General features: G+C 39.7%; 1 protein-coding gene across 5 annotated transcripts in view; it reads right to left on the bottom strand.

The window, feature by feature from the left end:
* Positions 1-15,234, bottom strand: part of CALD1 (caldesmon 1) — a 167,597-nt gene that overhangs the window by 102,213 nt on the left and 50,150 nt on the right. For all 5 annotated transcript variants that reach the window (XR_005216950.1, XM_037836109.1, XM_037836114.1 and 2 more), the window contains exon 2: positions 8,752-8,846. The gene's annotated coding sequence lies outside the window, so the exon portion shown is untranslated. The remainder of the gene's footprint in view (positions 1-8,751; positions 8,847-15,234) is intronic.

The following is a 15,234-nucleotide window of genomic DNA, read 5'->3' on the forward strand; positions in this document are numbered from 1 at the left end:
GCTTTTGTCCCTGCTTCCTCTTTCCCATAAGTGAAGCATCCTCCACTCCTGCAAATTCCGTATATTTGTCTGGAGTCCAGCTCAAGTCCTATCTTCTTCGTGAAGCCTTCCCTAAGCCTTTAACCCGGACTCATCCTCGTTTTCAACTACCACAGCACTGTTGGCATTATTATTTTAGGCAATCAATCCTATAAGGCTTTGTCACGCAAATGTTTTATAGCTTCTTTTTCTCTTGGGCAAGTCTGAAGCTGCTGCGTCAGGGCCAAGCTCTCCTTTCATATCTCCTCACCTTGCTGAGTATTTTGCTATGCATTTATGGATGCATGGAAAATTTTGCTGAGTTGAACTTCTTAAAAAGCTTCTGGCCTGAAAGTCCAGGTCTCAAATAATGCTATTGCTATGGTCATTAGTGCTGTTTGTCCAATGTTCTGTTTTATCCCTTCTGGGCACATTATAGAATTGTACTTGCTGGCTCCCTTGCGGTTAGCCGGGGCCAAAGGACTAGTTCTGGAGAAGTGAGTTGTGCACAGAAGTGTCCTGTCACTTCTGGGATAGAGCATTTAATTGCTGATGTGAGATCTTTAAGAGATTTCTTTTCCCTCCACAATGGTGACAAGCAATATTTCCAGATCATGGCTGGTAGCCGGGCCCCTGAGGGAGGATGACACTGATGTGGAACAGAGACCCCTGCCTAACCTGGGTAAGTGAGAAAGCATGAGTGACAAACCAGCTCTTGCTGCTTCAGACACTGAAATTTGGCGTTATGTCTGACCCCAGCATAACCTAGCTGGTCATGACTGATACAGCCTTGGTTAACTCAATCCATAATGGAAAAGATTTTCTGACATTAGGTAGTGCACATCTCTGCTTCTAAGGAGGTCCATACTCAACTTATCTATTTTCTGTTTCTCTAGTGTAGAAACAGGGATGAGCTGATTAATCTGAATGCTGTTTATAGGCAGAGTAACAGGGAGTGGAAGCAGCTCACGCTGCACTTCTTTGTTGGCCCCATCTCCCTACTCCACTGCCCCACAGAACTGCCACTACTGTCAGAGTGTTCATGTACTAGATATTCATTCGTTTATAGCAGTGATGGAAAACCTGAATGCTTTTACGGCCAACAAGGAAAATACTTGGGAGTGGTGGCTAAGGGAAAGTGGGGAATGAATGTGCCCCTAGGAGCATCCAAATTTAAATTTTTTAGCAAGGAAACACATTAGCAAATCAGCTTGGGCCTCAGATTATCAGTATGTGATTCTCAATTTATATAGTTATTCATTATTAGCTGATCACATGCTGAGCTTGGCACTGTGAGGAGTTTCAAGGATGATTCTGCAAATAAATCCACACTAGTTCACAGTTTAGATGGAGAAATTTATATATTTAACCAACAGTGATGTAGCACTTACTGTGTCAAAGACTGTTCTAAGAACTTTACAAATATTAACTTAAAATCCTTATAACAATTCTTGTTGTCCCCATTTTTACAGACAGAAAGACTGAGGCCCAGAGAAGGTTGAGTATAAGGTCACAGAGCTTATAAATGGTAGAGCTAAAATTTACACCCAGGCAGCCTCGCCCCAGAGTTCATGCTTTTAGTCACCGTGCTCTGCTATGTCTCACGAAACATGAAACTGGATAAGACAAGGGAGACTGTGGCAAGAACCTGGATGGTGAAATGACCATGTGACTGCCCAGAAGAATTTATCCTCCTCCACAAATGCTCCTGACTAGCAGCTATTTCCTGTCAGGATTTGACCTGCTCGTTGTTCGGATGAGTTAAATATTTGATGTTTATTAATGAAGTAAAAATGAATCTCCTGTTTATGTTCTATTGTGCTTTAGCAAACTGATTTTTTTTTTTTTATTTAAGTGGGGTCCATTTTAGAAAATAAACCGAATCTACCCTAAAGCCTTAAAAATATAAATTGCAACACTTCAAATTTTGACCATTTCTTTGCTGTATTCACTTAATTAGGTTTAGGCATAAATCATCAAGGGTTATCTGTTTGTGACAGTCTCAGAGTGGATCCAGGTTTTGTGGGACCTGAAGATCAGTTGGGAGGCCTTGGGATTATTAAGAAAGAGAATGCAATATTGAATGTGAATAGGATGGGGTGGTGGCAGGGGCCTGTGCTAGTGAGGGGCCCCGAAGCTTAAGGTAAATCTTCTTCTGGCCTCTCACCTTTGATTCTTACAAGTATTCCATAAAAATGCCACAGCACCCCTACTTTGCTTTTAATTTTCAATTAATATGAAATTAAAGTTATGTTTCCAATTTAAAAAAATTCCTACATCAAAACCAGAATTTAGGAAAAAAATAATGAAAGGGTCAATTATTCATCACTTGGTGATTTGCAGAAAAGTGGAATTACAAATTTAGCCTATGCTTAGTGTTTTGTCTATAAACCACCGAATTAAGTATGATAGGTGGAGGAAAGAGGAGAGCAATTTAAAATATTAAGACTCTCTTACAAGATGAGGCCAATCAAAAACAAAAGTATCAGAAATCACAATTTACGTCAATGCAAACCTAAATTTTCCATTGCATTGAATAAATAGGAGCCCATTTTATGGGAAAGCATAAAAGAATACTAGAACTGCTAATATAACGCAGCACCTAAGGTAGCACCCAGGATGGAGAAGGTCCCATTCATTACCTGTTGAATGGGTTAATTAATGAGTGGCTAACATGAACATGAACGTCTGAGGAGCAGGACAGAGGACAGAGGATGTCAGTGGTCACAAGCCCCCCCATCAATCCCAATTTATAACTACATCTTTTATTTCTAAACCATTAGCCAGTAATTTGGCAGAGGCAGTTAGACATGTCCCCAGAGTCTCTCATTACAACCAATGCATTCATATTTGCAAACTTTGTAATTCTGTGATGAAATCCAACTCAAAATCATGGGTAGAATATACTTCCGGGATAAATTCACTGAAGAACATGGAGAAAATGCATTAAGAAGCGTTCCTTCCCTAAGCCCCAACATGTGTTTGCATCCACTCCCCATCTGCCTCCTCTGGATAGTTTCTCCAAACTCAGGATGCCCCCTTCCATGATATATCATTTTTGGTTATTAAATAACAGGACTCAATATTCATGTTGGCTTTCTCCTCCCTCTTTAACAAAGGGTTTTCAGCCAAAGACATTAAACTAGTCAACTGCTTTTTTCCTCTGTCAGTGAAACAGCCAGCATCCTGAAATCACAGCTCATTTGTACCACATTGGCGTGAATATTCAGACTCCATTTGTCTCCAGCTCTGTAAGGTTGGTGTTAGAGCGAATGATGGACATTTTGTTTTGAATTAGCAAAAGGAGAAGAAAAAGAAACCCAAGTAATGAGTCTGGCCTAAAATATCTGTTTTGGGGAATGCAATTCTGCCTTTTTCCTCTAGTAAAAGCAAACTTTTAAAAATCTAGATTTAATTTGGCATTAAGTAGGACCTGGGAGACAGAGAATAGTGGGAAGAAAATGTCTCAGGTTTCTTTTTTCCAGATTGAAAGTTTGTTCTACTTCAATCCTACTGGAACACTATTGCATAGAGTAGCCCAAGATGTTCACAACTTAGTTTTGTTGAACATCACAAAGCAGAGTTTGAAAGCAGCTAAGTTTGTGTCCCTTCACTATGCAGATCTGACCACAGTTAGAACCTCAGCTGAAACTTTTAATTGTTTGGGTTCAAAGCTAAATATAAATTGCACAGTCATTCTTTTCTCATTACTTCATACTCACACTTACTGGAACAAAAGGCTTGAACTCTTGGCACTATTCTTCCTCCCAGCTATCTGTGCCCCCATCTCAGTTCTGCCCACCCAGCCAAAATCTGTCTCAGGTAGGAAAATGTGCCTCCACAGGGGTGCCTCTTTAGGCCAGGGAAATTCCATCATTTGGCTGAGGTTACAAAATCTGCAGGTGGTGATGCCAAACTGCCCTCTTATCCTCTTACCATGAAGGCTTCCTGGATGTTGGGAGGCTCATGGGAATCCATGCCCACACTGTGCCCTCAATCCCTAACCAAATTTGAGCTATGCCCAGGCGTATCAGGCATTTCCCTCTTTATTTTCCATGACAAGGACCCTCAGCGTCTCCTCGAGGTGAGGCTCCTGGGGAGTGGATTTAAGATCTTCTCCACATATGAGCCTAGAGCTAGAGCCACTAACAGGAATCTATAGAAAGAATCTTAGTTCAGGAAAGACCCTTTCAGATCCTACTATAATAAGCTTGTGCACGCTTGAATCTAAACTTGAATCTGAATTCAACAGGAGACTAAGAACTTCGTCAAGGTGTCCAGGGAGGTTTGTTCTGCAAAACTCAAGAAAAGAGGAAGATTTAAAAAAAAAAAAAAAAAAAAAAAAAAAATTCTTTCTACTCCATCTGGAGCGTCAACTGACTCCAAAAATATTGGCCCACTTTGGTTATAAATTCTCCCATTTATGCTGTTCCACAGCTAGGGCAAGGCCTGCTGGGTGCTTACAACTCAAATCACTTCTTTCATGTGCTCCCAGGAAAATTGTCTTTCGCTCCAAGTCCTTTAGGAGTAAACTTGACAGAAATTAATGAAACACAGTCAGGGAGGCAAATATGCTGGCTACTGGCCATAATCCATTTGGAACACCCCAACTAAGCCATTCATGGATTCAAGAGCTATTTTCTTTTGCCTTCAAAATTTTTCCTCCCTCATTTTAAATAAACAGCAATTTGCATACAATTACTGGCTCAGGTGTCACCAACAATTTATGTAGCTGTGAGAAAATTAGCATCTTTTTCCTGGTTACCCAAATAACGCAGAGGAATATGTGGAAGTGGGTAGGAAAAGAACTGCATCTCAAGGTTCGTTTAAAAAAATTGAGGGAGGGGGAAATGCAGAAAAGAAGGAAGAGGCTTCCAGACATCTGATAGCCTCTTCAGCTAACAGTCAGACAATCCAAAGATCAAGGTTTCTGCTAATGAGGGAGAAATAAGGGAGAGAGAGAAAAAGAAAAAAAAAAAAAAAAAAAAAGAGGACTTAGAGGAAAAGATAAAACGCTTTAGAATATACAAAAGAAATGAAATGAATGAAAGTCCTTTGCCCTGTACTCTCCTACCCCCCCACCCCCACCCCCACCCTTTTTTTTTTTTTTTTTGCATCACAGAGTAAATTAGGGAAATTCAGTCTTTATTTCATCAGAAATGACCTTTGATGGTGGGCCGAGAGAGGAGAGGCTCTGTTGTGCTGGGCAGCAGACCCAGGGCTTGGCCCACCCACGCTCCACCAGCCCCTACTCTGGCCTGGCCGTTAACTGCTAAGATTCTGCCAAAGCCTTCTCTAGGGAACAGGTTGAGTGGGGAGACAAGCAGGAGACAATGGGTTAAGTAGGGGATTCAGTGCAAAAGAGGAAGATCCGTTTTCTCCTCCAATTGGGCTCTTTGCTATCTGTCTAGACAACATGATGCTCCATGGCAACTGAGTCCCCCCCACCTACCTCTGAAATGGCACTGCCTTCTGTCTCTTTAACTTTGAGGAATCTGGTCTTACCCCTTTCCCCCACCTCTCCACTGTCCAGTCTGATCGGCTCTGATTAGTGGATGAAGAAAATGGCCCAAGAGCAAAGTGCTGCTGTTGTATGGGACCACCTGTGCAGGCAGCTGGAGGCGAACTGGAGGGGAGCAAAGCTTGAGGGGAACAAAGTCAGGGAGGGAAAGCTCCACAGGGGCTGCTTGGGGAATAGCCCCCAAAAAAGAGGACAGAAGAAGAAACAAAATAGGTCCAAAGAAATGAGAGAGAAATAGACTCCCACATTAGCTAGTAGACATGTTCTCACAAACCCTCATTAGAAGTAGTGAGTCAATTTCTTCCTTCTTGGTCCTTTTCCTGTCATTTAACAGGAGAACTTTCTAGATATGATTTCTGATGGCATTCTTAAACCATTGCCCCTCTCTCTACACAGTTTTTCTGGGTGGTCTCATTCACTATCATGATTTTAATTACTATCTGTAGGTCATGACTGAAAATCTCTACCTCATCGGGCTTCAGACTTACATATCCTTTGTTTTCTCCCACAGGCCTGGAACTCAGTAAGTCCCAATCTGAACTCATTTCCTTCCCTCTCAGCTCCCAAAACGCTTTCATGGAAGAGTGACCTTCTCTGGGGCACTGTCATGCTATTTACAGCCTCTGACCTCCCTGGGGAGAAGAGAGAGGTAAGTCTCCTGCCATCAGCTAGTCTCTCAGCCCTGCAGCCCAACTTTGTCTTACTTTGCCAGTGGGGTGGGGGAAGGGAATTAATAATCATCATTTAGAGTCAGTTTCAAAGCAAATTAAATGTAGGTTCAGAGGCTGAATATATCATCTATCCAGGCATTCAATCAATCAGTCATTCCACAAATACTACATATCTGCTATATGCCAAATCTCCTCTAGTGTCATTAGAGTTGTAAAAGGCACACTCTGCAATTTCTAAAATTGCATAACGTTGCAGGAAAATGCGAACTGTACACAAATTACTATAACACACCATAGAAAAACCTAATGCTCTGAGAATGATGTAAATGCTAAGGGAGTTCAGGAGAAGAGGGATCCATGGGAAGTCCATATGCAATAATCTAAAAATCAGCACATTAAAGGAAAAAAAATGATGATGATGGAGACAATGGATATAATCTTAAAACAATAATTTACCAATAACCTTGCAAAATTCCTGAGAGACTGTTCTTCCTACTGGCACAGTTGTGAAGGAGTGAATTTCTATAACCTCTGCCTTCTGAAATACCCCCTTTCTCCTCTCCAGGCAGTCTTTCTGCTGATGGAATTTCTCCCACAAGTGAAGAGGATTTGTTCAAAGTGAGGGGTACTTTCTATTGCTCCTGAAATCACGGGCTTTGTGCATTGATGATCTTATTACCCCTGGAAAATCATCCCTTTATTTCCTCAAGTCATCATCATTCTTCACTGGAAATGATGAATTTATTATTGGTAGTGATTGTTTTGTTTAGGAAATCATATATGCAGGAAAAAATAAAAATTAAAAAAATGATCTCCGGGAAGGGAGTCATGAAATCCAGTCTAAGGTTTAACTTGAATATCTGAAAGGAAGAGCCAAGCTACATATGAGAGACTTTCATGTTAGCTGATACAGGAAACACTCTGAATGACATTGATTTTTCCTCGAGACAATTGTACATACAGGTGTTTTGCACAAAGACTTCTGAAAAACTTTGCATATATTAAATATTTGTAAATTAGATTATATTATATGACCTAGGAAAGATCATATTTTAGAGGAACCTGATACTAAATCTTTTTTGCAATTAAATTTTGTATTTTGTCAATTATTTTTTTGTACGTTTGTTATCTTAAGAATGGAATATGCTTGTATTTGATATGTTGCAATGTTCTTACAGTCATGCAAGGCTCTCTGTACTTCAGCCATAGTGATCACTAGTTGTCTGTGTGGCAACCCGTGGCCTAAGCAAAACAGACCTGCAGATCTTTGGTGCACAGCAGTCAGCATGACCTAGGCAGCTAAATGTTTAACCTATTGTCTTTCTAAGCCAGTAAAGGGAAAAAGTGTAAATTGACCTTAAAATGTAACTTTATGCAAGCAGGCAGGAAGTGAGACGCTCTTAGTTTCACAAAAAGAGCAAAATATAATTGTTCAAGTGCTATTCTAGTCCTTCCTGCACCAACCCCCAGGTCAAAGTAACCTGTTCCTGCATCAGTGCTCCCCCCACCCTTAGGAGGGCCTTTGTCTTAAACCCTTATAAAAGGCTGTGTGCCTCTTTTGCATTGCTCGGTCGTCTTCCCTGCAAACACGTGCCTTCCCGGCCTGAGAGAGCCATCATGATCTCCATGACTTCTCACCCTGTAAGTAAGTCCTGAATAAAAGTTCATGTATCAGAAAATGCTCATTGTCTTCTTTGGCCTCTGGACTGGCATGGCCCTCTTGGGCTGCAACATTTTATATCTATATCACACTCCTTGTAGAATCTGGAAAAATATTACTCCTCAAGCTAGAATGTTCTACTATGCTACATTCTTCCTTAGATACCACCTTCTGGGAAGCATTCCTGGCTCCTCTCCAAGTCAGTGCTTCACAGATATCATAGTGTTCCGGGCCTAGTTCATTCTGGAACTTACCTCACTTCATTGCAACTTCCTGCTGCCTTATCTGTGTCCTGTAGACTTTGAGGGGAGGGACTGGGTCTTTTTCATTTTTTGTATCTCTACTTCCTAGCCTCAAATTATATCTATAGAATGATTGAATGAATCCAAATTATTAATTCTGATTCCAAGAGAGTGCTGTGTCTGGCCCAATTTCTCAAAGTTCACACACAAAAGTCCTTTGTAGTGCTGAAGCAGCTAACTGTGGTTATCTCTAGGGAGAGAGGTGAGGTGGGATTTTAATGGTGCAGAAAAAATAAAGGGGCCTTTCATTATTTACTTTATGTAGTCATGTAACTAATTAAAAACAGGTTCGTTTTTAAAATAACAGAAATATGTGATTTTTGTAATTTTAAAAATCAGACCAAAAAATAAAGGAAAAAAAAAAAACAGATTATAAAACAGGAAATAATCCCTTCAAAACTTGATAGAGTTCTTTATAGATTCTGATTAATTGACTAGTAAGTATACTATGAAGGTCATGGAAGAAAGAATGCTTTATCACAATGCATCTTCAGGTATAAGGATTTAGAAAATTGAGTAGAAGGACTGTGTAACTGCTAAAAGCAGAGCCCCAAAGAAAATCACATAAACTCTACTCACAGGTAAAGCAATCAGATGTCCACTTCTGAGCTTTCTGATTGATCACCAAGCCTTGTGGAATTTGATATGATGATCCTGAAATGTTTTAGCGATACCTGGAATAAAATGAGGTTGGAAATGTAATTAAGCAGAATGAATTTTAGTTGATGTAGACTATATATACACTAAATATATTTTAACCTATTATTTCTTCCTTAGGTACTGTTGATGGAACTTTAAGTGGGAAGTAAGGCATGTGTACAAATAACTATTGTGCATTCAAAATAATAGGGGTGGAGAAGATGGTATAGTTAACACAAAACAGTGACAACTACAATTGCCACTAATCACATGTTTTAGAACATAGTCAGGGACACCTCTTCTCTAAGCTCAGCCCTGAAGCCCTCTGAACTTAGATCCTCGAAGCCTTTGTCCAAAGCCTTCTGCTGCTGGTGCTCAGGAACTTGACTAATCTGGTGGAAGAAGGGGATCTGAAGCATTACAAATAACTAATGAACTTTACTAGTGGATAATCTAGAGTTAACTCTCTTGTACTTGAAACACAGCCACAAATATTAAACATTAGAAGGACCAAAGTAATAATAACCATTAACAGTAAATTACTGTCACACCAGAAACCTGCCCCAACATGAATAATGAGCAATAGTGCCTCTTATGAGTATGAGAAACACATCTTGCCTTTTGATCTTTGCCTGTCTTTTACTAGACTGCTGAATCTCAATTCCAATGCAAGAAGAAAACAGAGGCTCAGAGAGGTTAAGGGATTTGCTCAGAATCACATTGCTAGAAATTGGTCCTGAATTCCTAGATTCTCAGTTTAGGTTTCACAGGTTAAAAAAATAATAATAACCTGCCTAAAATGTTATCTATGGCCTAGATCTACCTGAGGAAATGAGAGAGATTGCAAGAGCAGGTGCCATCCGTTTCTTCACTCTTGAATGGTCACTCAGGCTGCCTTTGGCTCCCCCACCACCCCAATCTCTACACCTCTTCCTACTTGTCTCAAATGTACCAATATAAACAATTGTATCATCGACACATCTCAAGTACCTTGCTGTGCATTCTGGGGATATGGGCCCTGATCTCAAGGAGTCCAAAATTGAGTCAACATGATAAAACATGTACACTTCTAGGTTACAGAGCCAGAAAGTGCCAAGAGCTCTAGACCCTATTCAAATTCCTTTTCTCCCAATTGAGGCCAAATTTTGGAGGTCTTTTAATAAGTGAAGAGAGGGGACACACACACACTAAATCCATGAGACATCTCCTAGGTGGAAAACTTGCCTAACCTAGAGTTCACAATCTGGTTCCATATAACTCCTAGACCCCCACCAGCACTCAGGAGGGCATGAAGAAATATTTGTTGAAGGAATGGAACCCATGGATGAGCTTCAGGAGGATTTTGAACTCCCTGAAAATGTAACTTTGGGTATATTAATGTTCATTAGCTTTGATCAATTTCTTAAACAATCATCCATCACCAATCCTCACCTGCCCCTCCTTCCAAACTAAAGAAACATTTGCTAAATGATTAACTGAGTACAACAGGATGCAGTTTAGACGAGAACAAATTACAATAATTGTGTTCTTACATTTAAATTTATAAACAAGGATGTATTTAGTATCCTCTGTGCCAGGCACATATCGGGGATAGCCATGGTCCTTGGTCTCGGGGACCCTCAGTATAAAGTAGTGATTCTCAAACTGGCTGCATATCAGAATCTTCTAGGGGCGTTTTAAAAATATATATACCATATGGGAAACTCTGGAGTAGTGGGGTCCAGGAGTCTGCACTTTAAAAATAGTTCCATATACTCTGATGCCGATGTAGATTACAGTATCCCCCACCCCAGATTGTCCTTGTGCTTCACACCTCCGATGACAGAGGAGGCTAGAAGAAAGCAAGCTTGCCCTGTTGGTTCTTGAAAATTAACATACCTAAAGACATTTACATTTGTAGAGAAAAACAATTCATAGTATTATCATAAAATCTTCTGGCAGGGTTGTATTTATTTGCCTAGTTTCCCTTTCCCTACTTCAAATCCCCTCAGTATTTTTATTTTAAAATTTGAGATGCATAAGGGAGAATTAAGGAAGAAAACACTACAAGTGGGAAATTTTTTTTCTACATTTATTATCTGTGTATATGTTCATGAACTTTCTCCTCAGTGACAGACAGAATGGCTTTAAAAAGAAAATAAAGTGAATGGCAAAGTGACTAAAAGTAGAGTTTGTCTTTGAAAGACTTTCTTTTCTATTTTCAGATTTAGGGTCTAAGGGTCAGAAAGTTGATGAGGCTCTTATCTCCTATTTTAAGATTGTTCCCTAGCATTAGAGTTGCCTGGCAACAACAAATAGATGCCTGAGTGAACCACTACTCACTTTATCCCTTTGAACTACAGCTTTTGATGACGTGCCCAGCACGTAGATTCTGGCTGAGCTGATTCAGAGGCAGTTGCTAAAGTTCTCTGCCAGCAAAGCTGAGTCTAGACCGGACATGGTAAGGAAGGAAAAGGCCCGAGATGAAGCAGAAGGAAGAGAGAGGGGGAGCTGGGTGAGTTCGGCAAATGAGCCTGAATTCCTTTTCCCAGTCTCCATCCCAGCCAGTGGTGAACAGCCAGGTGCTATTTATTGCTCTTTTTATTTAACCATCTATCCAGGCATAGAGAGAAACCTGGGTTTTACATGAAAGTATTCACTATGAGAGAACCAAGGTATTAAAAAAAAAGGAAAGGAGGAATTTCTCTCCTCTAAATCAGATTTCAAGGCCTCCGAGAGTAGTGATTTTTTTAAAGCTCTCAGGAAACCTTTAACTAAAGCCATTGAGTAGCATGAGAAACTAACTAGCACCTCTCCAGATTACACAAGTGGGAAGACATTGCCACTACATATTTGCAAACGTGGTTAAAATCCTATTTTAAAATTTCTCACACGTGTTCACAGAAAGATGCCATTTTCTAAGTGGATGCCAAGGAGTTGAGGGAGGGGAGACTCTCCAATGCTAACCTGTTATAACAGAGAGTTATCAGCAAAAGTTAAATCAGGGATTCTTTATAAAAATATATAGTTTATATAGCCAACAAGAACAACCAGGTTTTTATTTCATTTTAATTTTACCTTACATGGTTGAATAAAGACCCCTTAGTTTCAATATTAATATATATAAAAAATATACCCCAATGTCTCTTTTATAATATGCTCTGCTTTCAATATGGAGATAGTAACTACTGTTTATTAAGTGCTTATTAATGCCAGGCCCTGTGCTAAGCACATTGTACACATCTGTTTCATTTGATGCCCGTAACGACTTTGTGAGATACACATTCTCATCTTATGGTAAAGATTACATTCATTGTGTTTAGGTCATTTGCCTCAATTCACACAGCTAGTAAGTATTAAGGTCAGTGTTCAAACCCCCACCTCCGTGATGGGGGTTGTTTGAAAGATACATGCCCACGTTTCCTTATTTGTTGAGTGGGGACTCTGTGCCAACACTGGGCATGCAGACAGGACCAAGGACCCTGCTTTCAGGGAGCTCATGCTGTGGTGACGTACAGACAACACATGTTTCTGTAAATAACACAGCACATGTGATAGAGGGCCACTTTCTGTTGGGTGGTAAGGGATGGTCTCTCTGAGGGTCTCACTAGGCTGAAAACACATTTACCAGGAGCTGAGGAAACACTGTAGTGGGCAGAACCCTTGGGACTCCTGGCACGAGGCAGAGGCTTTTAGGAGATGGTTATGTGCTCTGTGATCAGGAAAACCTCCAAGTTATTGGGTCCATGTGGGATTTCAGGCTCATAAGTCTGTTAGCAGAGGACGCAATGCTCACCTGAAAAATGATTCTCCACAAGCTGTCTCTGTGAGGGGACCTGCCCATCAAGGACAGTGCCACCTTGGCATCCAGTGCCCAGCAGGACCCAGGTCCCTCCCAATTCGCTTGATAAGCTTGAAGATGGCCGCCACCTGTGGGTTCCCATGAGTTCCCTTCAGTCTTGTGGGTTGGAGGATAAGGCAAAATATTTCTTTTAATGAACATAAAAATGAAAAGCTGCAGGACATAATCCTTGGAATGGGAAAGGAATGGTAAGTAGCTATTTCAGTCTTAGTTGGCCGGAAATCACATAATTTGTGGGGATGGAAATTAAAACAAAATATTTAAAATGCATCCACGGGTTTTAGTAAGAATGAGCCAATAACAATAAAACATTAATAACTGTCTCTTGTGAATTGTCTCTGTTTTACATTTACAGTTGAATATGGGAGCTAGGAGTATATTAGAGGAGGGGAAATACGTGCTTTTAGGGAATTTGGGTCATTTAAATAAACACTAATGAGTGAATTGACCTTGAAGAAGTCATTTAACAACTCTTGGCCTCTCAGTTCCTTCATCTGTAACATTAAACATTTGGAATAGATTTTTAAGATCCCTTCAATTCAGATGTTTTTTTGTATAATTCTATGACCTTCTAAAGGGGGAAAAAGTACATTCTGTATAGCTAAGTATCTGTGAATGACCTTGTTATGACTGTGAAAAAAACAAGCTCATCCAAGTTCCCTCTTTTCAGCATCTAATAGGGTGCTCGGAGGAGAGCATCCCTTTTCAGGGACCAACTATCCCCCCCTCTTCTCCATAATTTTAAGAGTTGAATGTGTTTTATAGCTCTAAGAGAAATGATAGCATATCACCTAATAATATTTATAATTTAGTGAATAACTACTAGGTGCAAAGTATTTGATACATGTTATCTCTTTTAACCTTTAAAAGAAAACTGTGAAATTAGTTATTATTATCCCCGTTTGAACATAAGGAAACAGATTCAGATCCACTGTCAGCATTGTTAGTAAGTGACAGAGTTGGCATTTAAACCTTATTTGTCTTACTCCAAGGCTGTTCCCATGTCTTAACACATGGAACAGTCATGACTACCAACAATGGCAATTTCTTACTCCCTTTTGAGAGCTATACCAAAAAAAAAAATGTTTTAGATAAAGGTCTTAATGAATCTGTTTAATATAGTTGGACTGACTTGGGTGTCTGCCTATAATGGAATAGCTTGTTATGGAATATTCTTGAGAACCACTAGAATATCTGAATAAGATAACAAAAATCTGTTTGAAGGTGTTGGACTGCTGCTGCAGTAACCAGGATTTAAAAAACCAAATCCTGAAGAGAAGGAAGGCCTGGAGAAAGGACCTTGCATTTGGTGATTTCCCCCTGAAGGCATTTGCTGAATCCCTAAGAGACACAGGACTATACAAGAGAATGGGAAACTAAGCAGGACATTTCTGAAAAGTAGAGCAGAGTGTTCAGCAGTCTCACGGAGCTTAGTAGGAAAAACGTAAAGCTCAAGAAGGAAAGACCATCTGGGGTTGATGGAGCTATTCTACAACTTGATGTCATGGTTGTTATACAACTGTGTATGTTTGTCAAGACTTACAAAACTATACACTATTAGAGTAAATTTCACTAAACAGGGTAAATTATGCTTCAATTTAAAAAAATCAAAAAAAGAAGAAGGAAGGGTCCTGGGATACCATCTCATTTAGGATCCCTGGAATGTCCCTTCATGGGGAGGGAGCAAATTGAGGTCAGTGAAGTCAAACCCAAATAGCAGTTGCGTTTCAAATCACCTCAGCCCCTGATTCGACGAAAGTGAACTTTCCTCACCTGATCATCCTACCAGAAGACAGGATAACCCCTATATGGAGAAAACAAACATCATCCAGAGCCTCAATTGGATACCCATATGGAAAAAGAAAGCTAAATCTTTACCTTTATCTAACACCAAATGCAAAAACAAACATTTCTAGATTGATTGTAGGATTAAATGTAAAAACATAAATATTAACGCTTTCAGAAGAAACAAAAAGAGTAGAAGATATCTCCATAACCTTGGGATAGGCAAGGATTTTTACAGGACATAAAAATCATTAACCATAAAGGAAAATATTGATTAAACAAATGGTTAAGAACCATAAAGAGAGTGAAAAAGCAAACCACAGATTGAGAAAATATATTGGCAAAACATACATATATATGGCAAAGGAACTTGTATCCAGAATGTATGAAGAGTTCCCACAATTCAACACAAAAAGACCAACAACTTAATAAGAAAATGGATAAAGACTTCAATAGGCATTTCCCAAAAGAAGATATTCAAAAGGCCAATAAGCATTACAAAAGTGGCCAATCTCATTAATCAGAAAAATTAAAATTAAAACTGCAACCAATTAAAAACTACACACCACCAAACTAGCTAAAATGTATATGACTGACAATTTAAAATGTTGGTGGGAGTGTAAATTGGCACAATCACTTAGGAAAAATGTTTGGCGGTATCTGCTAAAGCCGAATATTTGTGTATCTTGTGACCCAGCAATCCTCCTCCTAGGTATATAACCAACAGGAATTCATACATATATTTATCAAAAGACATGAACTAGAGTGTTCATAGCAGCCGATGCATAATAGCCACA

The sequence above is a fragment of the Choloepus didactylus genome, chromosome 5 (genome assembly GCF_015220235.1).
Source record: "Choloepus didactylus isolate mChoDid1 chromosome 5, mChoDid1.pri, whole genome shotgun sequence".
In the NCBI taxonomy this organism is placed as follows: Eukaryota; Metazoa; Chordata; class Mammalia; order Pilosa; family Megalonychidae; genus Choloepus; species Choloepus didactylus.